This window comes from Rhipicephalus microplus, unplaced genomic scaffold (assembly GCF_043290135.1).
Source record: "Rhipicephalus microplus isolate Deutch F79 unplaced genomic scaffold, USDA_Rmic scaffold_12, whole genome shotgun sequence".
In the NCBI taxonomy this organism is placed as follows: domain Eukaryota; kingdom Metazoa; phylum Arthropoda; class Arachnida; order Ixodida; family Ixodidae; genus Rhipicephalus; species Rhipicephalus microplus.
In genome coordinates, this window is record NW_027464585.1 from 23,693,508 (window position 1) to 23,721,416 (window position 27,909).

Here is a 27,909-nt window from a genome sequence, read left to right on the forward strand (position 1 = left end):
ATTGGTCCTTAGCGCACATGCTTTGGCCATGCCCGCGTTACCTAACGGCCCTCTATCCAGCGAAGCCGACTGGGAAGAGGCACTCCAGAGCCCATCGCTCCAGGCACAAATCCAGGCAATCCAGAGGGCCCAAGCAAGGGCGGAGCATGACAGTGTCCCAGCCCTTACTTGGACATGGCCAGCGGCTTCCGCGGGTCCCCGATAAGGGTTCCCGCGAAAGCTCCTCAGGATCACATAAATTTTTGATTGATATGTGGGGTTTAACGTCCCAAAACCACCATATGATTATGAGAGACGCCGTAGTGGAGGGCTCCGGATACATAAACTTCATTGTCTGTCTGTCTGTCTGTCTGTCTGTCTGTCTGTCTGTCTGTCTGTCTGTCTGTCTGTCTGTCTGTCTGTCTGTCTGTCTGTCTGTCTGTCTGTCAATTCGCTCAATAAGTGCGCTGCGCTTCATGCCAATAAACCGACGATGTCGGCCAAAGCTGCGATCCTGAAATGAACTTTTATCACACTGCTACAGTCATCCCCCTCCACTGAGATCATTAAAATAGTGATTTTTTTATCTGCAGTAAAGCATATTACAATGAAAACTGTTGTTTGTATCGACTTACCTGCTAGCCAAACTGGCAGTACCTCCGAGCAGCACACTCTTAGAAACAAGGAGGTAGTACTTGCTAACTTTGGGGTAGTAATGGTTTATCACATATGTTACAACCCTGGTAGTAAGCGCAGTTAGTAACGGCGAGGGTGGGAACAATCGCTACCCTTGCTCTTACTACCAATATATAGTAACTGTTACTACCCTAGCTGTTACCACCCATGGGTAGTAACTTTTAAAGGTTTCAAGAGAAAAAGTAGTACCCGATACTACCCTGTTTATTTACTTTGGCCTATTATTTCTCCACTGCTAATAAGCGATGCCTCATTAGTTACTAGACAATTTCGGGTAATGAAGCGTTGTGTGTCATGAACGCGAAGAATTTATAGACCTATCAAGTTAACTATTTTTTACGCATACACGTAATATGAAGTACGCATGGGGTATATATAGCCCCTACATTGCAGGGGCATGTCTGGCACAGGGAATCACTTGTGTTTCAGGATGAATTATAACAAATTTGAACCTATAGTTCTATATTATACAACCTGGTTACGTATGTTTGGGAAGGTAGCACAAGGCTTCAATCAGCCTTATAAAAATTGTATGTCATATTTATTTATTATAAAAGGGTCACAAAAAGGCATTATATATAGTGGCCAAAACAAGGTTATGAACTTCCTCTCAGTGCATTTAAATGCTTCACACGGCTCATATATAAGCGTTTACAAGGTAATATTCTTTTTTGGGGTTTGACGCGCCAAAACAATGATAATGTTTAGAGATACGCCGCAGTGGATTGATTGTGAAGATTTTCTGGGCTAATTCTGACCGTCTGGTTATTTTGATCCACCGGTCTTGTTAAAATGTGCTGTAATTTACTAAGTTTGTTGTAATTGTCTATTGCAACGCGTGTACACTTGCCTATGGTTCGTTAACTTGTACATCTCCGTTTCGACATATCAGAATCACACTTACTTATCTTAGTTGCGTCATTTTAATTAAAATGTACATTTTGATCTATAAATATCTTCTGCGCCATTTTTTTTTCGTTCAATGATATACGCCTAGACTATTAGCACTCACATTTCGAGCGTGGTGCCACCTGCCTTGCTCCTGCGTAGCAGACGACCTTTCGCGAAAAGAGCGGTTGCTTAGCAAGCAGCGCGCATATGGTATTCGCGCCAGCCGACTAACTCATCCTAAAATATTATCTGAACGAGTGTAAAGTCGGCTTATGAGACATAGTTTAGTACCACATGGAGTATACAATATGTGTAGAGAGCACTCGCAGGGAATGACACGCAGTGGAAGCAACAACGCTGTCAACGCGGGACGGTGATGTCGCCGACAGCCATCTGTTGCATTTAATGAGGCATTTAAGACTTTTATCTTAATAATGTTTTAGAAGGCAAACATCATTTATTGTTCATACACTCGTACAACTGTGGTTGTTTGGTGAAGTGATTAGACGCACCAATCAAATTACGCAAGTGCGCTTTGTGCACTATCTGGCATAAAAACTATACCACTAAAAACCACACACTAAGGCAAAATTACCCGAAAAAGCAGTAACGGAGCGCAATAGGCACGCGCGGTGAACGAATAGACCGTTGTGGAGCAGCCACAGAGGGAAGCGTGCCGCGCAAAACCACTTACTCTCCAAACACGCCCCAAAGCGATGAACCGCCCGGGGATTGCAGGCAGCGCGAAAAACGTTGCCAAGGTGACCATCCCTCCTTCTTGTCTGCTGGCTCAGTCTTTCCCCGTATTTTGCGGGCGACGGTTCGCGCCAAGTCGAGCTTGGAGTGCTCGACCACGGCCACCTGGATTCGACGATCTAAGAATTACGACGTGGTGCTTGTGTGTACGCTTGGGTGAGCGTGGGCTGCTGCTTTTGCGTTTCGCTGCACCCATAAAGTCTGGAGCAAGTCTCGACATGTCACCACGCCACGCTGTATATCCCTGGTGTCAAGATAGTCACAACCAACACACGACAGCAACAATTCGGAAGGCCAATATGGCGGACGAGATGACAACAGGCCTATCGGATACTTTAGTCCGACTCAGAGCAGAAAACAGCTCTTGATTCTATGGTAAGTAAATTATCATTCTTTATTCTACTCTACTTGTGGCGTGTGCGATACGGATCGCGCTTGTCGGCAACGGGCTCGGTCGTGTTGTATATCGCACGCATGAAATGCATCGTGAAGGTCAGCTTCGGCGTCTGCAGTTCGCCTGTGCTTTGCGACCACCTGGAAATTGGCCGCCATTGCCGTCGGCTTTCCGCACGCTCGCTCATCGAGTGCTCGCCTGTCTTCGCCGCCGCGATGAGCTCCGGGCTGACGATATCGGGCTGAGACCTCGTCGCTGTGTTGGTAGTCGTCGAAGACACGTTGCAGGTTCTTGTAAAGAGATTGGTTGTAGTATGTCGCGCGCTGTAAGGGCACCAGCACGGGCTGGCGGGGCTTTCGTAGTGTCGAAACTCACTCAAAATTAACAGCCGTTACAGTTGGCTTTCCTGTCAGTCGGTTGCACGCACCTCGGCACCGTCCGTTTGCCGTGGTGGCGAACTCGCGTTTGCGCGCTGCACTCGCTCGAGTTTGTGGAAAAGGGCCGCATTACCGTCGATTTCTTCGGCGCTAGCTCCAAACCTGCTCGGCGCTCTTCGTGGCGGCGGCCAAGCGTACGCTCGCTCTCCTGTTCGAAGTTCGCTGGCCGCAGACATTCCGCGTGCAGCGCCGTGTTTGGTCTCGTGTTCACTTGCTCAAGCTGAACGACGTCGCTCGCTTAAAACTCGCCGACTTGTTAGCGGCACGGTGGTTCGCGAAGTTGTGGCTGCGGCCGCCGCTCCTAAAGCTGTTGCGCAACGGAGATCGAAATGAGTCTTTGACGATGTGTGACATCACGGTGAAATTATTAGCACGTCATATCTCATGTATGTTTTCATTCCACCTTGCACGTATTTCTCTTATGCATTTGTATTCATCCTCTGTCACATGTGACTCACTATTTTACATATTTATTGTGCAGCCCTAGGCACACACCGTGCTGAAGACTGTGTGCGCTGGCGTCTGCGATGCCTGTCGTCCATCTCTTTCGTCAGAGCAGCTTCAGAAGGACTGTGCGAGATGTGAAGGTAAAGTTGTTTGAGTGTCATGTTTTAATGCTTTTTTTTATATTAGCGTTAACGTACTTGTCACATGCGTGCATCTTCATCTTCTGTCACGTGTGTCTAAATATTTTTACTATATTATTGTACGTGCAGCCGTGGGAACACAACAGGCAGAAGGCTGCGTGCGCTGGCGTCTGCAATGCCTGTCATCTATCGCTTCCGTCGGAGGAGCTCCACAAGGAGTGAACAAGATGTGACAACGAGACTGGACTTGTACACTTCACCATGAATTCACCACTTAGCAGAATGTAGAAACTTCATGTGTATGTAGAAAAATAAAAGAATTCGATGTCTCACTTTTGTCTTTCATTGTTGCCGTGACTGCGAAAGCCGTTACACATAGGGGGCTAACTACTTTTTCGCGTGTTCTTTTTTGCGCAAATTGTTGCTCACTGCGCCAAAAAACAGGCGAAAAAAGGATTAGTCCTGGCGCAAAATAAACAAAAAACAATGTTTGAACTGGGGACAAAAAGTCCATCCAATTGGAGTATTTGAGTGGATCCACCGTTCATCCGGCAAGGTGCAACTGTGAGGACTAACGGTTGCTCGGTAAGGTGTAATTGTGGGGATTAACAGTTGCCCTGTAAGGTGCAAGAGTGAGGAGCAAATGTTAGTCCTTTCAGGTGAACTGTGGGACTAACGGTTACTCACTAAGGTGTAAATGTGAGGACTAAATGTTAGTTCCTTGAGCTTGTCTGCGGGGACTATCTGTTAGAACCAGTGCCGTTAGTCCTTAAAGTGAATAATAGTTGTGGCAGCCCCATTAGTCTACAAAAGGATGAACCGCACACCCTTTTAACACAATTTTGCCTTAGAGAGCAGCTATTGTATAATGAACTAGCGTGCCCCCATACGCAACTATTTCGCGAAAGCTCTAGTCGTGGATATAAACCTTCGCAGAAAGTATCAAACAAACTATGACGCGAAATGGCACGTATATGTGCGAGGGTCCTACCCAATAAATGCACGCACCTAACGATTCAAAGGAATGCACGCTTTGCATAGCTGCCCTCGCATCGCGAGTTTCGCGGCTGGTCGGTCAACGTATCAGAGCCACAGCAATTTGCTCAGAAGTATAAGAGCACGCAAGAAAAATCAACAGAGAGTACGAATTTTAATGTCATCTGCTGCAGTTTAGTTTGCTTTATTCAAACAACAGCGCGGAATCTCTGAAGTCTCGCAATTTCAATTTCGATCCCCTGCCTACGTGCATGTTAAGCCCGCAAACCAGTACCATGAACTAAAACCACTCAATACATAAGGACAAGCATAACACGCAAGCATGTATTGTTGACCAAAAACAGCCCCCGCAGGAGCGTTAATGAAGCCTGAATGATAAATGGCGAGTACTGTGCTATTCTCTGCGATTTGTCTGCGGCGTTAGAGCGGGCACCCAAGCCTATTCATGATATAGTGTAAGACACGCAACTTATTTGCAAAGTGGATTTGAAAATATCGACCAAAAGTTTCACTTCTGATTCTATGCAACCATGTCTTTTAACGCAACTCGTACCGCTTAGCGGGCGGTACTGAGCTTTCGGCCGTCACTAGACTTGTTCCGGCATTACAAGACGCAACAGCCACCCGTGGAAACGAATTGCGACATCATTCTTGGGGAAAAAGTATTTAACAGCAAACGCGCACGGAACGACAACTTGGTATCAGTCGAAAACAGATGCGCTGCACCACCGAGAGTTCGCGCCTTGAGAGCAACTGAAATGGTAGTTGCGAGCAACTGTAAACAAACGAACAGGGCGAGCGCTCCCACGTGACGGCATCTCACCAACACCAACGCGGCGCCGGTTTTGGAGGAGGGGGGAAATAGAGGAGGCGCGCCTATGACCACATACGTCGCTACTCAGCGAAGTCTGAGGAACTTTACCCCAGCGTGGGTGCCTTTAGCGGTTTCTCCTGTCTCTATATCAAACTTCCGCTGAAGCTTCATCAACAGTAATTGTATTAAAGGACTCTGGTGCTATCCATCAATTCCATGGTGCATGAACAATACACAAGTTGCTCTAGAAAATACTGTATGGAACTCAAACTTCTAGGGAACGACAGTATGGCAGAGTGAACGGCTGATACTAATTAGAGTGAGTAGTTGTGAGTTGAGTGGTTTCGGTCTTTTGTTACCAACACAGTGGCGTGATCTATGATATTGAATAATACCATTGAGTCAATAGCGGTTACTCGTTCACGTAGGCATCACATAGTGAGCCAGCTGGGCAAAGTAACTGTCAAATAGAGTTTGGTCAACCAGCTCAAAAGCCGTGAGTAGAGTCGCTGGTCGCGCTCGGTAAGTGACCCCGTCGTGGGGTCAGGTGTGGCTCCATCGGCTTCACTTTTTATCTGTGCTTTCTTTCGAGCCCGTTATTGTTGACAAGTTTGTTGCCACTTTTTATACATTTTGCATCAACTTTGTGTACTGACATTTCACCATGGAAGACGGCAACAACCAAGTGCACGCGCGACAGTACTGGCGCTGTGGCACGAGTACGAGCCTTGTGTCGAGTGGTGGCCAGTAGTAGGGAGTTTTAGTGCTGGGTATCCAAGTGGCTTGCGCACCCAGGATGTTGGGGCGGCGGTATTGCGCATGCGCGAAACCCAAACAAATGCATCGCAGGATCGCTGGGGCGCTAGAGCCATGCGTCCGCGCGGCCATAAACAACGCTGCCACCATGGACTGGCCTCCTAGCGGAGAAGCTTCCCTCGTGCACATGCTGGCGCATCATGTTACCCTTGACGTCACCCACCTTCACGGCGAGCAAAGCCGACGCTGGCCAGAGCCACCACTTTGACTTTCAAGTTTTAAGCGCAAATAATTTAGTGGCTAGCCACTTTACAAATAACATGGCACAAAGTCACCAAATCTCAGACAGCATGAATCGACCGCCTTGTAAGGTCCACCTTCGCACGAACTCACGGTATCCACACTGCGGATACTCTAGCCATCGAATTAAAATAGGCTGAAGTGCGAGCATCAATAGCGATTACATTGTTTCAAACAGATTACCAAAGCTAGAAAGGCCTGGAACATAGAAGCTAAAAATATGCCAACCCCCCGACGTGCTGAATAGGTGGCGCCATCTGGCGCGGCCGTAGTGAACCAGACAGTCACAACATTGTTACTGCAGAAACATTGTGCATTGTACGTCTGGTGCAAAAACCGTGCAGTGGCGTTATTACAAATTAGTAACCTTCTTATTCATTTTTTACCTCAAACACATTACGCGTAAGCCAACATGTTCATGACTGTGGTTGCACGAACTGTCACAAGGTTTCGACACAATCGTTACGGCAACCTTGTATTTTTCATTTTTTTGCGATAAAAAAGTATTGTGATTTCGCCTCAGCGGTGATTCATTCCTATGTAAGTCAAATGCAGTTTAAATGCAGTTAGCATCACCATTCATGGTTTGCGAAAGCGTAAAGGCATAATGTTTGCCTATGATGAGCTCAAAACGTTGGAAGAGGCACGTTCTGTTAAGACGGTAAACGCAAACTGGTATCCGGTAACACGTTAACGTAAAGAAGTATACGTACAAGGTAAAAGTTACGCAGAGTTACACGTTACACCGTTGCTCTGTCGTCGCACTTGTCGGACTACGACCGGCCGCCTGGATTGCTTGGCATTGACGGTGCCGGCTTCAGTCGCAAGTGTGGCGCATACGAAACAGTTTTTTTTCGTATTGATAGCTGTCATATTATTTAAAATAATTTATTGAAGTTAGTGTACTTCATGTAGCTATGTAAGTTTAATTTAGCATTTTGAATTTTAAACATAATTAAATAATACTTAGGCGACAATTAAGACGCCATGGCGCTGCGAGAGTGAGTGACTTCGTGCGGCTTGCGTTTGCGTGCGCGCCTCTATAAGGCATTCCCGTTGGGTATGGGTTGGGTACGCAACGCTGCCCGCCCCCAAGCCCGCAACGCTCCAAGAGCTTGCGTACCCAGCACTAAAACTCCCTAGTGACTCCAACGCCTGAGTGGCGTCGGTTAACGTGTTCACGTGCCCTGTACCCAAATAATCGTCTACAGTCACACGTGGCTGCACAGACGTAACAGTTCGCGACGACGAAGACTGGACTCATTGGCACTCCACCGACGTCACCAACGCACTCCACCGATGCAGCTTAGGCTCTTGGAGATCCTGGTATGACAGGCTACGGTTCTTCGGGGCTAACGATATTAAGGACATATCGAAGAAACTTGCTCATCTGCTAACGCTGTGACATCGTCTGTGCCCTCGTTTAACCCAGACAGCCCAACCAAGTGAGCTACGAGGACATAGTCGGGATGCTCAAGGCTCATTTTGACCCACAACCTTGTGAGATTTGAAAATATTGACCAAAATTTTCACTTCTGATTCTATGCAACCATGTCTTTTAACGCAACTCGTACAGCTTAGCGGGTGGTACTGAGCTTTCGGCCGTAACTAGACTTGTTCTGGCATTACAAGCGCACGATTCCAGCAACGTGACCAACGGTACAACGGAACAGCCAGTAATTACGGTACATTGCTCAAGAAGCTAGCGGTGGGTTGTAATTTTGGAACAAGCGCAGACACTGCGGCGAATTAGACAATGCTACTTATGGACATCATGCTGCGCGATCGTTTCGTTGGCGGTCTCTGTAATGAGCAGATCCAGGAACGACTGTGGAGGAAAAAAAATTGATGTTCAAGAAAGATTTAGACCTCGCAGTGCGAGCGGAAAACGATGTCAAAGACCAGAACAACGTGAAAATCCAATTTGTAGACGTCCGCGAATTCTGCAAAAATATCTGCAAGGCAAACAACCAAGGTCACTCGAGTACTTCTGCCGAAATAAGAAACAACGCTGTCAGCGTTGCAACACGCAACTAGAAAACAACATGAAAGGTATAAACAGGAAAATCTAAGAACCAGGAAACAAAAGTCCGAAGTCAAAAATTATTGTCTACGGAGTTGAGGAACAACAAAATGAGTCAGTTCGAAATCTTCATTGTAATGTATCGAAGACAATATTTGCAGATACTCTAGACGTTGAGACTGCAGGTATTGAACGTATTCGCCGACTAGAAAGAACTAAAGAAGGGGAATAAAAAAATACAAACGGGCCAATCATTCCCAAGTTGCTTGATTATTGCGACAAGGTCAAAATGCTCAAGTCTTCTTCAAAACTGAATGGGAGTGGTTATTCCTTAGTGAGGACTACTCATTTGGTGTGCGTGGAACTAGAAGAAAATTGTGAACTATAACGAAAGAAAACCATAATAGAGGGTAAAGGCTAAGCCGTATTCATGACAAAGTTCAGATAAACGGTCGTATTTTCACTTGAGATGAGGACAGAAGAAGTATTGAAGTAAAAAAAAAAAACGAGAACCAACCATCAACAGTCTTCTCGACAATAACGCACACAACTCTCAATTGTTAACGCGTGAAGCCTTGCAAAATATAATTTACATAATTCACCTCCAGTGCAAAATCAAGCGCGCGAGAAAGACTAAAAAAATGCTAGGAAGCGCTAGCTCTCAAATAACAACCCTGACATCAACCTTAACAAGAAAGTACGAGGCGCGAAACGGCACTTTTATCGATACACTCCACAAATGTTTATCAAGAGCACACCCGATAAAATCTGGCGCTACATAAGGATAAAATGGACGCCACTATCCGTGTTTCCTACTGAAAAGGGCAAGGTAAAGCCGAATGCTTTCAATTCGTACTTTCCTCAGTTTTTTAGCACTGATAACAGCCTAAAGATTATACTAGATTATACTAGATTGCCATCACGTTGGCCAAGGCAGGTCGTCCCGATCGTTGAATATTACAACACTCGGCGTATTTCAGCTTCTCTTAGATCTTGGTGAAAAGATAGGTAGTGATCCAGAACAGTGCCTCCTCTATTTTTTTCAGTGCCCTGGCGAAGGAGCGGATTGCAATGGGAAGCGGCCATCGGTCATATTGCGGCGTTTCACCGCCAGGTGCCGCAACGGGAGTAGACATGACGCCACGTCGTCTCTCGCGCAAACGAATGCCGCGGCTGCATTCGGAGCTGCCATACGGCTCGTTTTAGGCTGGATTCTCATTGTTTCAGACGTAATGAAAATTTGAAAATGGGAATCGTGAAGCATTTGTTCTGGACACCCAGCTCGATTCAAAGGCACGTGTCTTTCGCGACCATTTGAACGAGGCGCTCGCGCGTCGTCTGCTAGTCCGATGCCAGATAACTAGTGCCACTAATCCGCAGAAGATCGTTTTGTGTCCGGGGCATTCGCTTGACTGAGGGTTGTTTTGACTAATTGAAAGTCTATTTTTGAGAGACGCCTTTGCTAGTAGCTTGCAATACAAGCATGGGTGCCTAATATGTTCCCCGATGCGGGCTACTCTCTGTAGTGGCGTAGCCCATTATGCACAAGGCTGGAGTTCATCCACTAAATAGCAATAAATCTCACTAGACTGCTTTGAGGGTTATATGTCATCATCCGTTCCCTTCACAAAGGATTACATGTGTTGCCACTGAGAAAAAGTGTCAACAAATGAACTATGGCAGGTGATTTCCCCATTAGAGAGCTTAAACAATGAAATAATCTTGAAATAAAAAAAAAGAACAGCTCTGTATGCGCCACAATTTCTATGATAATGGCTATATGTTTTGAACAGGCGCTGTTAAAGTCTCAAGTCTAATGCCGACTCAACTTGAGCCATGGTGACAGGCGTGAAAAATGCGGCCTGTGGTCAGTTGTTTGAGCTTGTCTGTCTATTCGTGGAATGATTGTTGTAGTCTTAATATCCGGCTGCTCAGCTATGTTTCTTTGTTTACTCTGGCCTCTTAATTCGGTCGCGAGCAGAGTAGAGGCCAAATGGCTGTGTAGTGCCCATGGGCTTTCATTCAGCTTCAGGGCGTAATGGCAGCGTTGCACGCGGTAGAGATCTCGAGACAGCGTTGCTACTGATAGACTAAGTTGTTGACTGTTCAAATGCAGTGCACTTCCGTTTAGTGATACCGATTGCCATGTTGCCAAATGTGAAGGGTAGTCTTCAGCCACTACTTATACTTTATAAAATAGTCGGGTTAAAAATTACGGCTACATATTAGAGTGTAGTACGAAGATTTATTTAGAGACCAATTGTTCTGCCTGAATAGTGCAAACACGGCCCACCGAACACCAGTGGAAGCTGCAATTTCACGGAGCTACAGGCGTGCAGTGCAATAAAGTGATAGCTTTAAATGCCTCATCAAAAGTGAAAATTGATCGCCGGTGGCGTCCGGCATCTTCTCGCGTCGGCGGCGTGAACACGAGTGATGCAAGAAATCATCATTACGTGAAAACGTCATTATATGACGCCACATATCATAAATGTTTGTGACGTATCGGAAGGTCACATGACTTGACGGCATCATATAACATCTACGCTTAGTTGAAACGGGCCGCTTAGTTGAGGGCAGTGTATAACCAGCTGAGGGGCAGAAAGCTAGCTTTGTCTCCAATCCTTCAGGCAGTAAGAAAACCATGTTCGGCGCAAAAATACCTTGGAGGGAAGTAGGAAAGCTTCAGTGCATCGAATTGAAAGAAAACGAGGATAGTTCTTGTGTTTGAGTCGTCTCAGTTGAATCCATAATGGGACCGGCGATTTTTTTTGGTAACTAAAGAGAAATAAAAAAAAACAAAAGACAATCTGATTTTTTTCGTCAGATATGCAGAGTGGTACACAGCAGTATTATGCACTGAGGGATGTAAATGGTGAGGTTGCAATGGCTTGAAAGAGAAGATAAAACGCGAATGCTAAAAAACTGGAACGCACATATCGAACCGGTAGCATGGTCTGACAGAGCCCGGTGAAAACTTCGCGCCGCTATGTTTGTGTTACAAAGTATCAAAAACACCGACCGAGGTAAAATACCCAATTAAAAAGACGTTCCGGCTCCCCGCATGGGAGCTTTGTTTTTGACACTTTGCGCTATGTTTGTCCCCGACCGGATGGGATTTAGCCAGACTCTTGACTAATGCCTACCTATGTTCGTGTTACTTTTAATTCCAGCTGTACACACGAAAGCCGACGAGACGCACGAATGCAAATTATCTCGCATGAAAACGCGAATTCGTGAGCTACCTAATACGCGTGGTCGTCCAGCGCCAGCTTTCCGTTGGATGAATAAATGAATGGATGGATGGATGAATGTATCCTGCTATGCCCTTTTGATCGGGTGGTGGCTCACGCCTCCTAGCCTTAAGGTTAAATACTATCATTATGTGTTTAAAGATTGAATTTCACTCGCGCTTTGATTATAGCCACCAATCAGTTAGCCTCCTCCTGGTTATTTCTATCCGTTTAAAGTCTATTTTGCCTTCACTGTTCCTAAACTCGAATGCTCTAAAAAATCCTGCACCATTATCTTGGACTATTGGGTTGAGCCTTTTACAGAACATTATCAAATGTTCAGCCCTTTTATCCTCCTCTCCACACGCACTATACACCATTGTCTATTCGTGCAGCGCTGCCATGCGGAAGCGATGAGCGGAGGCAGAGCGCGCGCTCGACGGCCTGAGGCCGGTTCGCGCGGGCATTGAAAAATAAAGAGAAGGTGCTGTCAAGACGAAATTCCGAACGCCTTTATTATTCGCTATACTGAACACATTAGTAAGTAAGTTCGCCTTATATTTTGAAAGTCAGATAGCGATTGACGTCTCCAAGAGGACTTGAAAATTGCGAAAGTTGTACTGGTACCCAAATCGGGTGACACTTTTGTGTCATGCAACTATTGGCCAATTTATTTACCGTGCACTAGTTGTGAAGGGATAGAGCACAGTATCTTACAATAATAACTGTGTAGAACAAAGCAAACATTTTTTTCAACACGGGTTCAGAAGTGGGCTATCAACTGTCACTCAACTGAGAGAGGCTATATATGCATGACTTTGGGCAGGCAATAAAAGAATAATTACTAATTCACGCAACCAGTGAGCTAGTGACCTTCAAAAGAAGTACGGCACTAGCGACGAAGTTGTGTACGTAGATGCCGTGAGATATGGGGACGGGAGACACGCACACGCCGCTGCGGTCGTTGACCGTGCGGGCAAATGCCTCGCGAGCGCCACGGTGACCACGGGACATACGGAGGCGGCCGAAGAAGCCGCGATAGCCCTAGCAATCGCCACGGTGCCGAACGCTACGATCGTAATCAGCGACTCGCAGGCAGCAATCCGCGGCTTCGCGCGCGGCCGCGTCTCGCGGGAAGCGGCCCGCATCCTTAAGAGGTGCGGTGATGGTGACTCAGCGTCGCGATCGCCACAACAAAATTTAACAGTCTTCCTCCTTTGGACCCCGGCACACACCGATGTCCCGCTTCCGGGCAACGAGGCGGCCCACGCCGCGGCTCGAGGTCTCACTCGCTGAGCCGCGGCACATTCCGTGGCCGCCGCCTCCGCTCCCGAGAACGGGGCTTCTGATCTGCCGGATCGAGACACTTTGACAGACACGCAGCGACAACACAGACCACAATGTTCGTGGGGTGATCGTCTCATCACGTTCCGAGATATTACGCAACACTACAGACTGGAAAGGCGAAAGTTCCCGCCACCGCATGACAAATTAAACAGACACGATGCCGTAAGCTATCGCTTACTACAAACCCACTCTTACCCCAGCCCGGTCGTCTTACGCCACTGCTACCCGCACTTACACATTACCGATCTATGTAAAGCATGCGGGCACAGAGCAACGCTGCGCCACATGCTCTGGGAATGCGCCGATAACAATGGCCGAGAAACGGCCGCCGTTCGCGATACGCCTATGGCGGCTGCCAATACCAGGCAACAGGAAGCCTCGAGCTCACTCGTTCCCGCCGCCGTCCCGTCTGCGGGAGCCGCGGGGGACCTTCTCCGTCGGCGACGCCGCCGCTGGGAGGCGGCGCTCAGAAGCTCGGAGCTCAACGACCAGCTCTGGGCTGTCCGGCAGGCCGAAGATGCCGCCCGAGTTCAGGGACTCAGTGCCGCCATCTGAGGCCACCAAGACCAAGCTGCCGGCCAAGTTCTAATAAAGTTTCCTCTCTCTCTTCACGTAATCTTTTTAGACTTCTCCTGGGCCTTCGACTGCGTGTATCACTCTGAACTCATCACTAAACTCACACACACACACGTACACACAAAAACTAGGCAATAGCCCAATAGTTGAATGGATCAGTGATTACCTTTTAGATCACAGACAATTTGTTCACTATAATGGGCATAATTCCAACACCGTTAATGTCTTTTCAGACGTGCCGCAGGAATCCATTCTCATGCTGCTCTTGCTCCTGTTATTCATAGATGACACTGTTGAAACAGTAAACGTTAAAAGTAGATTGTTTACAGATGACTACACGATTTACAGTGAAATGGAAGACATTGACGATCAGCTTCCCCTTAACGATTCTTTAAACAACGTGGCCCTGTGATACTGAGGTCAGCAGATGGTTATCATTTCTGAAAAAAAAATGACCGGGATGAACATGAGCAGAAAGTAAAACAAACTAGTCTATACTTTCTCGACGGTGTCACCCTTTGCCAGCAACTCAGTATAAATAATTAGGCCTTTTAGTATAATCTGACCCTAAATGGACTGCGCATGTCCAACAGGTGACCAAAAAGAAATCAACAAGGCTTTTTTGTGTGAAACTAACGCCACGTCACGCTACCACTGATACGAAGCGCTTAACTTACATTAGTTTTATAACACCGATGTTAGAATACACGAATATAGTGTGGTTTGCTTCAAAAAAACACGAACATAGCTACGCTCGAGAACGTACAGCGCAAGCGGGTAAGATTTATCTTTATATGCTTTAAGCGATTGGATTCCCCCTCCGAGCTTCTGCACAGAGCAGAAATGTATCGACTGAGGTTTTTCTTTTCTACCAATTGTTGAGTGGCCACGCTAAAATTAATGTCTGAGCCTTCGCCGTTAAAAAAGCAAAACGAATAGTGCGCCAAAAACATAACCAGATGTACAAAAGATACTTTTGTAACAGCGACTCCTTCCGTTTTTTTATTTTTTCCTCGCGTAATAATAGAATGGAATGCACTGGATTCAAACACTGTAGCACAGCCAACGCTTCAAAAATTTCTAGAAAGTATTGAAAATCTCGTGTTGGTGTCTCAAAGTTCTGGCTAAACTACTAGCGTACGTGTGAAAGTATTCATACATTAATGTTTCATTTTTCGAATCTCTTGGTTTTGTAGGCAAAGTATTGTTATCTATATGTTTGTATGTCGGACACAATTGCAAATCCCATGGTCACAGCATTGACGTCAAGATGTCGTTACTACTGTTTGTGTTTATTTTTGGATACCTTGTAATTGCATTACTTTGCTTGTACTATGTTTATTTTACTCCCGTAATAACTCTCGTTAAGGGTTGACAGTATTCTGAAATTAAAACAAATAAATAATCCTAATACTTGAAATTTCCAGACACCCTCCTGCAACTACTGCAAGGAACGTGGACACATTAAAAAGGCCTGCCTAAAAAAGCGGGAAGAGTAAAAAAACAATCCGTAAAATTGAATATTCCCGAAAAAGAACTTCCACAGTAGCAGCAGCACCAGTAATACCTCAGCAGGACTCACTAGACGTAGCCCTTTACGAGCTCAACACCTTAAGTGACACGTCCAGCACGCAGAAGTTGACCAAAGAAACGGCGCGAAAGTGCCATGGATACCATTCAACACTGAGGAGCCCAGATAAAGCTTCTATACTTACCTGCGACAATACTCAAATACCATGTGACGCGGTAAACGTTGATTTCGCGGGGCACTACTCAGGCGCATTTACTTAGTTGTTGTGGACGCACACAAAAGTAGGTTGGAAGTCCCGCACGTGACGAAAGCAACATCACCGGCTGTCATCGATGTGCTCCGAAGCCTGCTTGCAATGTTCTGCATTCTCCAAAAGGTCCTCTCCGACAAAGTAAAAGCATATATCTCCGACGAGATAAAGCAGTTCTATGCGTCAAACGGCATACAGGCTGCAGCTTCACCAGCGTACCACCTTGCAGCAAACAGCCAGGCAAATGCTATGTGGCGGAGTTGAAAACAGCCCTGCTTAGTGATGCAGAAAAGTCCATACATTGCCAAGTTGCACGATTTCTGTTTCGGCTACACACCGCTATACACGCCGCCACAGGAATGACGTCTATGAGAGCGATGCTCGGAAGCGAACTGCTCTGCCCTTTCGATCTTCTCAAGCGGAAGGCGGATAAACCAATTCCTGAGAGCCAAGAGACATTGACGAAATCACGAAGCTTTGCTGTAGGGGATAGAGTGCTTATCTGACAGTAGAAAAAAAAAGCCAGATTGGGTTGAAAGCGAAATACTGCGCCGCGTTGAATCACGATCTTGGCTTGTAAAAAGCGATCACAGAAAGGTTTGACGTCACCTCAGTTACATGAGGAAAACGACTCACATCAGACAGAAAAATTGGCAGATACCTCTTACAATTGGAATAGATGATATGCGAAGAACAAATGAGAAAGGTTGATATGTCACTTTAAAATTAGCACAACATTACGAGGTGGAGGTAAATGATGGCGTACATGACTTCAGTGCCATGATTATGATGTTCTTATGTGTCGGTTACCTTCTCCATCTATTCACGTCACGTGATACCAAATTTAGTATATGTGGAGCTAGCGAAACGCCTGCGAGCACGCTATGAGTGTGGTATATTGTCATGTTCTTGCATGACACGCGTGTCAGGATTATCATGTTTGCACCAGTCATATACTTTCGCCGTCCCTTGACGTCACTTAACACCAAATTTGGTATTTATGGAACTAGCGAAACGGCGGAGAGCACATCATGAAGGGCCCAATATACTCCCATGTAGCGTTGACGCGTGAGCACTCTGAGGACAGCGACGCTAAGTTAGCAAAACGCAATGATTCTATAGTCTGACGCCAGGCGGGACTAGCGAGACCAGCGTCCGTCGGCACGGCCCAACGGCAACCGGCGCGAATTGCGACATGCTGAGTTCCGTGACGATGCGTTTCCCAAACAGCACTGCATCCTCTTTTCGTGACGGAGGGACGCCGGACGCACTGAAACGCACATGCGTCAAAGCAACGCAGCGCGGCACTTGCTTGCGAGTGTATGGCAGGACCAGCGCCTGGCGTGGAAACGGTGGCGTGACACGACGAAATGAACGCCTGTGAGCACGCGCAACGCATCACGTTGAAATATATTGGCGCCTTGACTGTGGCATGTAGTCACGTTCTCACATTACACGCATCTCATGATAATCATATTTAAATCAGTCACATACCTTCGTCATCCATTGGCGTCAGGTAATACCAAGTTTGGCACATGTGAAGCTAACGAAACGGCCGCGAGCGCATCACCAGTGTGGCATGTAGTCATGTTAAATGACACGCATGCCGTGATGATCATGTTTGGATTCGTCATTTGCCTACTTCGTCTGTTCGCATCACGTAATAACGAGTTTCGTATATGTGAAGCTAGCGAAACGGCCACGAGCACATCATGAGCATAGCATGTAGTCATGTTGTTACATGACACGCATCTCTTATTTATCATGTTTTCACCAGTATCATACCGTCGTCTTCTGTTCAAGTCCCGTAATACCAAATTTGGTATAAGTGAAGCCAGCGAAACGGCCGCCATCGCATGATGAGCGTGACATGTAGTCATGTTACATGGCACGCATCTCATGATTATCATGGTTGTAGCAGTAACATACCTTCGTCATCCATTCACGTACCGTAATAACGAATTTGGTATAAGTGACGCTAGTGAAACGGCCGCGAGCGCATCATGAGCATGGCATGTAGTCATGTTGTTACATGACACGCATGTCATGATTTTCATGTTTAGGTCTTCTCTTGTGTTCGTCATGCAATCATGTAAAACCATACCAGCTTTGCAACAAGCCATGTGAACGGAACTACCGCAAGAGAAGCAGGATCATGAAAACTAAATCATGACATTCATGACATACATGTGATGATTTTCATGTTATGACTAGTCAAATATGTTCTTCTACAGTCATGTTATGCCATACCAAGTTTCCTATAGATACCATTATCGAAACGGCCAGGAGAGCTAAAATTCGTAGGTGGCTAGATAGATCGATAGATAGATAGATAAATAGATAGATAGATAGATAGATAGATAGATAGATAGATAGATAGATAGATAGATAGATACGCTCAAGTTCGCCGAAGTTCGCAAAGAAATGCTTCCCAAATTGGGTTTTAAGATTGGGTTTTAAATGCTGCGCTTTTAAAACCCAGTCACTGAGACATTGGAGCGCAGCTGATGATCTCTTGAATGGACAGAAGAGACGCCGTCGAGCTTAGCCGCTCAATGTCTTGACTCGTCTGAGACGCGGGACAGCACTGCGTCGCAACCGTCCACGTCACAGGCAGTGACAGCACTGCAAGAGCGATCGCCAGAAGATAGGCGACCTGCAGATCACTATGGAGACTTCGTCTGAAGGAGCAAGAGTTCATATGTCGCCTTTGAAGACGAGAACAACGAAGTGCGTGCAAGACAGCACTGGTGCTGTGGCACGAGCGCAAGGCTTGTGTTGAACGCTAGCCAGTAGTGATTCCAACGCCTGAGCTACACCTGTCATTTGTTCATGTTTACTGTACTTAAATAAATCGTCTACAGTCAGAAGCGACTGTACAGACGTAACATGAACATGGCCGACTAAACTTTTAAATGCGGAACAGCTTTTAGTCACACGATGTCGTGGTACGGCGTCGGCGGTGGCACCTTCAACACCCTTATTGTACACGACCGCGTCTCGCGTCTCGTGCAGGCCACAGAGCAAGGAAGACGTGGTGCCGGCCAAGGAAGACACCCGCCACATTGTCGCTCCCCTCCCACTCTTTCTCCTCGCAAGACCGACGCAAGCAGCGTCTGCTAGTGAAAAAAATAATGAAAAAAGGACTGCTCGCAATGCACAAACGTTCACAGGCACTGGAACGCGCGTTAGGAATTCAGTCAAGGACGTCTTGGCTGTCGCTTGAAGTTGAAGGCAACGCTTCTCTTTCATTAAATGAATAAGAATAACAAAGACGAAACAAGAACTACGCATTTTCAAACCACACTGAATTTGTATGTGTGACTTTTTTGTTATGCGTGTAATTCGATTTTTCGAAACCATCGTTCATGACTATGTCGAATCTACCTGCACATCTATAGGCACCCGACAGCGGACCAGAGGGCGCGATGAAGCTTTTTAGGCCACCTCAGCATTGTTGATACCGACCGCCAGGGATACCAATAAAATGAAACACTTGCTGAACAGATTGAGACGCTGAAGTGTCAATGCCCTTTTTGGCGCGTTTTCAAAGAACGCTTCCTGGGCGCTTACATAATCAGCCGTGACCCCGCTCCCCCCTGCTAACTATTAAAAAAGCAAATAATATGCATGGGCGAGTCCGGTTTTGCTCCTTCTACTCACATGGCTATGCATGGGATGACTCGGTTCTGCTGCGCCTATTCGCTAGGCTGTGTGTTCTGACGCTACCATCAGATCCGGTAAACTGCATTGCGGGTGCCTATGTTTACAATCGGGAGCGCTGACGCTTTACGTTGATCTCATTACGTGGAAAGAAACAACACAAAGGTCATTGTTTGTGACGCGACGAAGTTGACGTTGTTGTGTCGACGCTTCGAAAATCGAAGGAATGGTGGCAGTAAATTACAGGCTAGTGATGCATACAACACATAACCACTAGGTTCCGAACTCAGATGCTACTCGCGGTAGTCGCGTCTCAGCGTGGACTTCGGAAGGCACAACGCTTTTGCTCCGAGCACTGCAAACAAGTCGAACAGTTTAGGTCGTCAAAATGATTCCAGAGAGCTACAATGCGTTGTCGGTTAACATGAAGTTCATCCATGTTCATGCGCACCACTACATGAAATCACAGTTGAAGGCACTAAGGCTAGCGATTGAGCTTTGTTCAAGACAAGCTCTGACACTCGAATTGGATCAAGACCCTTCCACTGTGGTCTAGCAGTTAAGGCACTCGGCTGCTGATTCGCAGGTCACGGATTCGAAACCCGGCTGCAGCGGCTGCATTTTCGGTGGAGGCGGTAATGCTGTACGCCAATGTCCTCAGATTTCATTGCACGTCAAATAACTCCAAGTGGCCAAAATTTCCGGATCTCTCCACTGCGGTGTCTCTCATACACATATGATGGATTGGAGACGTTGAACTCCACTTATCAAGTATAATGTCTACTTCAGTAAAAGAGGAAATTCCTACTGACTGTAGTGCTAGACTTATACGTGAAGAGTTCCTGAATGCGAGAAGCACTCACGAACAAATCTTCATGAAAGTTCGGCCCCAGAATTCGCTTTTATCACCACCAAGACCATTTGTAGCGTCAAATGACATTCACGGATTCTTTACCACATTTCTGTAAGTAATATCTAGCGCTTACGCTGACAGCTGACGACAAACACTCACCATATGTGATTGAGGTGCGTCGGTAAGCCGCCGGGCAGAACCTTCAGTCGCGTTGCAGCAGTTCTTATTTTTCTCTTCTTCAAGGCAGTGAGCATGCCGTTTTGCAATGCGGTAATCCTCATTTTCGTACTCACTAAATACCATCTGATCACAGTCGAAATATCACAGCATGTGCCTAGTTTCAAGTGGCCACATTTTTAAAATGTGTAGCTTCTTTTCTGATTCTGTGCAAATTTTTTAGAGTTTAAAGTTTTCGCAACGCTATGAATATACAAGCTTTAACGGTCGCCATTTGTATAATGTTATTGGATGCGAAGCAGCTCTCTGACTAGATTTTGTAACATTGTCACTGCGTACAAAGGGCGCACGTGCCGCAGGTGTTGGCACGGTGCCAAGTAGGCCACGCTGCTGCTGTGCATTGACGTCACCCTCCCCTTGCAGTGCGCGCTGACGTCACTCTCTCTCTCACCTTCCGTGCACTCGCCACGGCGCGCACAGATGCAACGCCACCGAGACTGACTCAAGGCCGGGGGGCTCCCGTGGGGCCGTGAATATACGTCATCAGTAAGGGGCCCAGTCACATGTCTCCGCTAGATGGCGTTGGTCCCCTGAGCGGCGGGGCCTCGGCAGCCTCGGCGCGGCGGGCACGTTTGGACGCGCTGTGAGCGTTCGTGGTGCGGATGCACGTTGCTGCTTGGATAGTTGTTTCTGTGCGTAGTTTGGCAACGGCGAGTGACCTAAGTGTTTATCGCGTGTTATGTCTGGCGAACAGGCTCGTGCAGAGTTAGAATCAGCGCCGAAATGCCAGGAAAGTGATGTGTGCCACGGTGCAACGGCAATTACAAGACAGGCCCCAAGTTGCACGTTTTTTCGTTCCCTCAAGCCGACGAAGCAAGACAAGCGTGGCGTTGGTCCCCTGAGCGGCGGGGCCTCGGCAGCCTCGGCGTGGCGGGCACGTTTGGACGCGCTGTGATCGTTCGTGGCGCGGATGCACGTTGCTGCTTGGATATTCGTTTCTGTAAGTAGTTGGGCAACGGCGAGTGACCTAAGTGTTTATCGCGTGTTATGTGTGGCGAACAGGCTCGTGCAGAGTTAGAATCAGCGCCGAAATGCCAGGAAAGTGTTGTGTGCCACGGTGCAACGGCAATTACAAGAGAGGCCCCAAGGTGCACGATTTTTCGTTCCCTCAAGCCGACGAAGCAAGACAAGCGTGGATACGTGCCATTCTACGTGAAAACCTGGTCGTGTCAGCGAATGCCAGGGTAAGAAATTTTGAATGCTTTATAATTTTCTCATGGAGGTTGCTCCTACCGTTGCGTGGCGAGCCTTGTAGTTTGTAGCACGTTACGCCTAAACGCGTCACGCAAAGCCCCGAATGTACTGTTGCTGCTACGAGGTAGCCGTACTGATGCTAGGATATGTTTCTTTTGTTTAGGTGTGCGAACGTCACTTTAAGGCTGAAGACATCGTTCGGGAAACAAGCTATATTGACCAAGCCACCGGCCGCACAGTGACCGCACCGCTCTCACGTTTGCGGCTTTGAGCTGAGGTGGTACCGACGGTATTCCCTGATTGCCCAAGCTACTTGTCTATAGAAAGCTCTAGAAGAGAGGACCCAGAGAGTAAGCGAATGCGCTTAGAGGCCGCTTCCCTTGAGAAAGTGCTCGCCGAGTCAATTCTCACTGCCAAAAAAGAGGAAGAAGCCGATAAGCTTTGCGATTTGTAAAATGTCGCAAACATCGTTCGAGGCAAGAAGCTGACATTTTGGCATGTAATCGAATGCAGTGACCACGCCATTTTGGCTCACATTTGTAATGATGACGCTCCTTGGATTAAGTACTCTGTTGTCGTAAAAACCGACCTAACTTTTACGGTAAACGTCGCAAAAGCATCAGTGAAGCGGCTCGGGTCCAAAATGGTAGTTCCGTCCGTGATCGACAGCAAACGACGGCTGCTGGAATTGCTGGAAGGAGTCGAGGGGTTCGACTGTGCCCAGAGGTCAAGCTATAAAAACTCAACCGCAGACATCTTCGAGACTGTCGCTTCTCTTCTGAACGAACTATACACAGCACACAGCACAAGAAAGCGATAACACCCGGATCATTCAACTGCTCGCCGAGCAAGTGAAGTTAATGTCAACAAAAAAAGAACGATGGCTATACTCTGTAGAATTTATGGTGTACTGCTGCATACTATTTACTATATCGCCTCACGCGTACAAGTACATGCGCAGTCACGGGAGCATAATCCTGCCTCACCCAAGAACCATTACGTCAATATGTTCGTCTTTCGGAATGAACCCCCAACTAGAGCATCAAGACAATACATTCCTCCGCTACATGGCCAAGAAGATATCCGAGTTGAATGAGCAGCAACACTACGTGACTTTGATGGTGAACGAAATTCATCTAAAGCCATTTTTTGACTATAAGGGAGGCAACATCGCTGGTATCGCGTTGAACAACGCAGAAGCAGCAAATAGTGCATTTGTATTTATGGTACACAGCCTCATGTGTAAGTTTAAGGAGGTAGCGCACATTGTTCCCGTTCAAAAGGCTAATGGAGAATTTCTGCACAACATTTTAGGAGATGTCATTCGGGGCTTAGAAAAAATTTGATACTAAGTAATGTGTGTCGTGACCGACAACAACGCCGTGAATCGAAGCGCAATGGTGCCATTTAAGTATTCGGTGAGCAAGGCCCCTCAAGCCGTTTAAAAAGATCACTGGCAAATGATTTCGTGTTTCCGCACCCATCAGATCCACACAGGCCATTGTTCTTCGTCATCGACCCAGTGCATTTACTGAAGTGCGTGCGCAACAACTGGTTAAAACCAAATGACCAGTGTTTCTGGTTACCTCAGTTCGAATCAAGCACAACGGGGCAGCGGCGCATGCAGTATGCGTATTTCAAGACAGTTAAAGACGCATATAATTTAGAGAGTGAGCAGTTACTCCGGTACGGCTACACTTTGTCCAGAAAAGCTGTTTCCCCAACAGACATCGAGAAACAGGATATTAAACCTGCTTTGCAGGTATTCAGCGAGTACGGACCGAATGCACTTCGAGTTATTGGAGCCAAGCACAACCTGAAGCACTACGAAGAAACCGCCAATTTCATTGATGTAATAGTGAGATGGAGGAAGGTTGTCAGCGTAAAGACCCCTTTCAAAGGACTGAGACTAAGGTATGACTTGCAAAAGCCAGTCTACTCTTCTCCATTCGACCCCAAGGTTTCCTTCTTGAACGATTTTTTGGACTGGTTGGAGGAGTGGAAGAAAAGGAGAGCGGATGCCTGTAAGTTGTCTGATGAGGCACGTGGGGCTCTTATTCAGACGACTCGGGCGTTCATTGAAATCTGCGCATATTGCTTTGAGGAGCTCAAGATGTCCTTTGTGCTTCTTGGGAAGTTCCAAACAGACCTTCTGGAAGAACGTTTTGGTTGTTACCGACGACTGGCTGGCTCGCAGTATCATTTGTCCGTAAGAGAGATTTACGAGTGCGAGAACAAGTTGCGACTGCGAACCACACTACCACAAATCAGCACGGCATCCGCAATCGACAACGACCAAAATCAAAATTGGGAAGAGCTCCAAACGTAGGCAGCAGTGCCAAGTGGAAACTTCAACGTTGTTGTGACCCTGGAGGCGCCATCAAAACTGAAGGATGTCATTCCAGTGGTTACCTATGTTGCTGGTTACTCGGTGCACATCGCTGTGAAGAGGTTAAAATGTGACAAATTCAGAGAGCTCCTCACAATTGACAAGACTGTCGCAGTTTCTCCGGAAAATCGCATGTACAGTCTTGTCAAAGAAATTGACGGGAAGGGGGGGGGGGGCTGGTTTACCCAGCAATGCCTGCTGCGGATGCGGTGGCTCATAATAACGTTGTTGTGGAAGAGCTTTCCAAATGTGCCAAACTTTTAAAAGTTCAAAACAAACGTCAAGTGGCCACAGAACTAACACTGCAACTGGTCAGCGACGAGGAGCCTTCAGATTTCGACGTCTGTGAAAAGGGACACGCAAGTGAAGTGGTGCTCAAATATATATTGTGGTGCAGCACGAACATTCTGCTGAAGAACTTTTGCCGGCGATTGAACAACAAAGCTTCGGACCCGGAAAACAAGTCTAAGAAGCGGAAGCTGCAAACTCTAACAAATAAATGAATAAAACGGCGATGGGTGTAAATATGAGTTGTCTCATTTGTCATTTCCTTCCTAATTTTATTCAGTATATTACACGTGTAGTACTTAGATTTAGGTGCACGTTAAAGAACCCCAGGTGGTCAAAATTTCCGGAGCCCTCCACTATGGCGTCTCTCATAATCATATCTTGGTTTTGGGACGTTAAACCCCAGATATTATCATATAAGTATATAACACGTGTAGCAGCAAAAAAGTCAGCCAAGCGCACAACTTATGCCCTCCGTAATGCCCTCCGGCACCCTTAGGGTGTCTGAATAAATAATATAAGGACTTCTGTTCAAGCGTTCCCCCGCTTCCGTCGGCCCCATCCCGGCTACGTCACAGAGGCAGCCCCCCGGCCTGAAAAGAATTTCCTCTAGGTGGTGTTGGCAGATGCCGTGTCGTGTGCTCACCCACAACACCGGCCGCGACCACTGCTTGGTATGCCGCCGACTCGTCGCTTCACACGAAATAAACCTAAGGCGCGCCTACCATACGCGTTGAAACTTGTCTGTACATGTCACCTACAACACCTACGTCAGCCATCACTTCAAACGAATATTCCTGCGCTCACCGTAGCACCCATGTTAGCGCTGTTCAACTCATGACGCTAGAGAACCTTCATGTGTGCGCGTCTCCGTGTTTTAGGTGGTGAGATCTTCGATCATGGTCACTTGCAACTGGCTAAAACGGCCCCCATACTTGACGGGCCGCCATGTTGGTTCTGAGTGGTCACTCATTCACATTGACGGCAGTGTTGGTTTCAACGAGAAGAGGGTTTTTTTTTTATAGCAAGTGCTGAAGGCTGAAGGGTTGTTTTCTGAAGTTAGCCGTGGTTTGGTAGAACAGGAAAGACATGGTCGTGACTTGAGTTTGTATAAAATACTGTTAAAACAGTTCATTTCTCCCACTTGGTAGACCCACTGAATTGGCGGTGTGAGGTTATTTAGGGAGCCTATATTTGCGAGGGGGAGAACCTCGATCTCACTATGAATGGACTTCAATGTCTGCGCGCCATTCATGAAGCATATTCACCTTAGCACTGCAAATACCTCAAAGGCCTCTCAGTGCAAGGCTCGAAACCTTGCTGCTTATATGAGGGAACTCGTAACGACAAGAAAGGCAGAAAAAACAACTGGGTAGCTCGCAATGTTCTCTGTAAACCGAAGAGCTCCGCTAGCATGTATCTCATACCCTAAACATTGCGTTTCTCCGTAATATAATTTTCTACAGGAAGTTTAGTTCCTGCGAACGAATCTGTACAATGACTGCTTAAGAACCTTACAAGCTGTAAGCATTGCCCGAAAAAGTAGGGCATTTAATCACATTACATCGCCCCCCCCCCCTATGCCAACAAGCCTGTATATTAGGCTAGAAGAAAAGCAAAGGGGAGCACAGAGGGACAAATCAAGTTTTTCCAGGTCAGATTTTATTGCAAACAGCATCCAAATGGCATCTGCCTTTGTGTCTTCAAACCATCCTGCCTCCTTTGCTAGAAGCTTGTGTCCTCGCAGTGGGCCTAGAATAAAGCAATAGACAAAAAATCATACACGGTTTCGACCTCATATACGGAGTCCATACGCATTTTCTCTACAAGGCCTAAATAAAAGCTGAGTTTACGATATCAAATCACCTGTGTGTCTGGTTATGAAACAAAAGGACGACACAAATAACGATGCACCACATAGGGCATACTTAAGTTATGGGCTGACAACCGACTTGCTTATTGCACATATACTGCTCCGTTCAGGACCGACAGATGGACAGAAGGATGGACGGACACGAACAGTAAATCTTTCGCATTCTATGTTGTTAAAGAGAAGTCCTGTTTGCAATTATTGAGCGAGTTTCGGTGTGGTTGCGCGTGTCATTGAAGCGAAGAACAAATACCCCATGGCAAGCCACACAAAAAGTTAGTTGCGTTGCAACTGTGCTAGACAAGCACCTACAGGGAATGCGTTCATCGGCTCGTCTGTCTACCTCCCCAAATGCCCTTCCTCAGTAACCGAGGTAAAATTGCAGGAATGCGAACATCTGCCAGAAAAGGAAGAAGCGAACGGGAGTGTCTGTAGGTGGTTTACGGGCCTGGCATTTTCCGCGACGAATGCAGGGACGGCTTCGGAAACCGACAAAGTGCAAATAGTGAATGCATGCAGGACCACACATTCGACTAGTCATATCATTCGATTGAGGAACTGCGCTTCGACTACAAGGATGAAGAAGCATACTCAACCATCTTCCGTTCGCACAGCGTAGCCTAACGAAGCCCAATTCATTATTACTTTGTGAACGTTGTCGTGCTTACTTTGCTCAAACTGCTTTTCATTGCATGGCTAAGTCAGCCATTTCACGAAATGTGCTGTGATATACTCAACGCACTCTCAATACAACGGATAAATTTCGTCGCAGTTTGCTTCGTGCCGTCTTGTTGCGTGCATGGTGGCAACAGCGACGAGTCGCCGAGTCAGTGAGTCTCCAAGACGCAAGAAAGCACAGGACATCGTTCTTTAGGGGAGGGCGGGTGCAAACGTCTTCTGAGCTTGAACGATGAGTTTGCTAGTTGATTTGTTCTACAGTTTCTTTATAACAAACTTTGGGAAGAAGATTGAATATATATATATATGTATATATATATAGAACTTGAAGGGAAGGCACGACAGGTCCGGGTATTTTCTATATTGAATTAACTTGAAGATAGCACATAAGAAAAGGATCGTATTTACTAACGTTTCGGCCGTGGCACGGCCTTCGTCAGAGTAAGTAGGTATGATACAATGCAGCCTCCTTTATAGGCTCACGTGATGAACTCTCGGTATAGCAGCTAGGACAATCAAAGTAAAAATTGGTAATCTGTCAGGACCTTGTGTTGACATGACTGACATGTGACGGGTGCATGAATATAACAGTTTCAAATTTCCTTGCCCATCGACACGTGGGGCACAGTATGGTTGGCAGGACATGTAAAAGAGCTCAGAAGGAAAGAAACCACGGTTGACTAATATACAATTTAATATACACTAAAATATTTTACTAATCTAAGAAGTCGTGTTGTTATTATAGTGCGAGGCAGGTGAGCTTTCCTACGTTTTCATTGATACCTGAACGAATGGTGTTAAATTTGTGGATCAAGAAGGATTCCCTCACTTCCCTATCGTGATTTGTCTTAAAACCGGACTGAATAATCGTGGCCCTAATTTTGTCGAAACCATGGCCAGGCATACTGACGTGCTTCGACAGCGGTAGATTAGGGAAGCTTACGGCATGTGCACGGTGATTATTAAAACGAATTCTGAAACTTGTCTCTGTTTGACCTATATACTGAGCATATATATATATATATATATATATATATATATATATATATATATATATATATATATATATATATATATATATATATATATATATATATATATATATATATATATCTATCTATCTATCTATATATATATATATATATATATATATATATATATATATATATAT

The 27,909-nt window shown here is 46.4% G+C and overlaps 1 protein-coding gene and 1 pseudogene across 1 annotated transcript in view; one reads left to right on the forward strand and one right to left on the reverse strand.

Annotated features, from left to right (window-relative positions):
- Positions 1-20,329, reverse strand: part of LOC119167807 (translocator protein-like) — a 67,909-nt gene extending 47,580 nt beyond the window's left edge. The window contains exon 1 of the mRNA XM_037419329.2: positions 20,242-20,329. The gene's annotated coding sequence lies outside the window, so the exon portion shown is untranslated. The remainder of the gene's footprint in view (positions 1-20,241) is intronic.
- Positions 20,330-20,914: 585 nt separating this feature from the next.
- Positions 20,915-24,066, forward strand: LOC142783801 (uncharacterized; annotated as a pseudogene).
- The last annotated feature ends 3,843 nt before the right edge of the window (positions 24,067-27,909 follow it).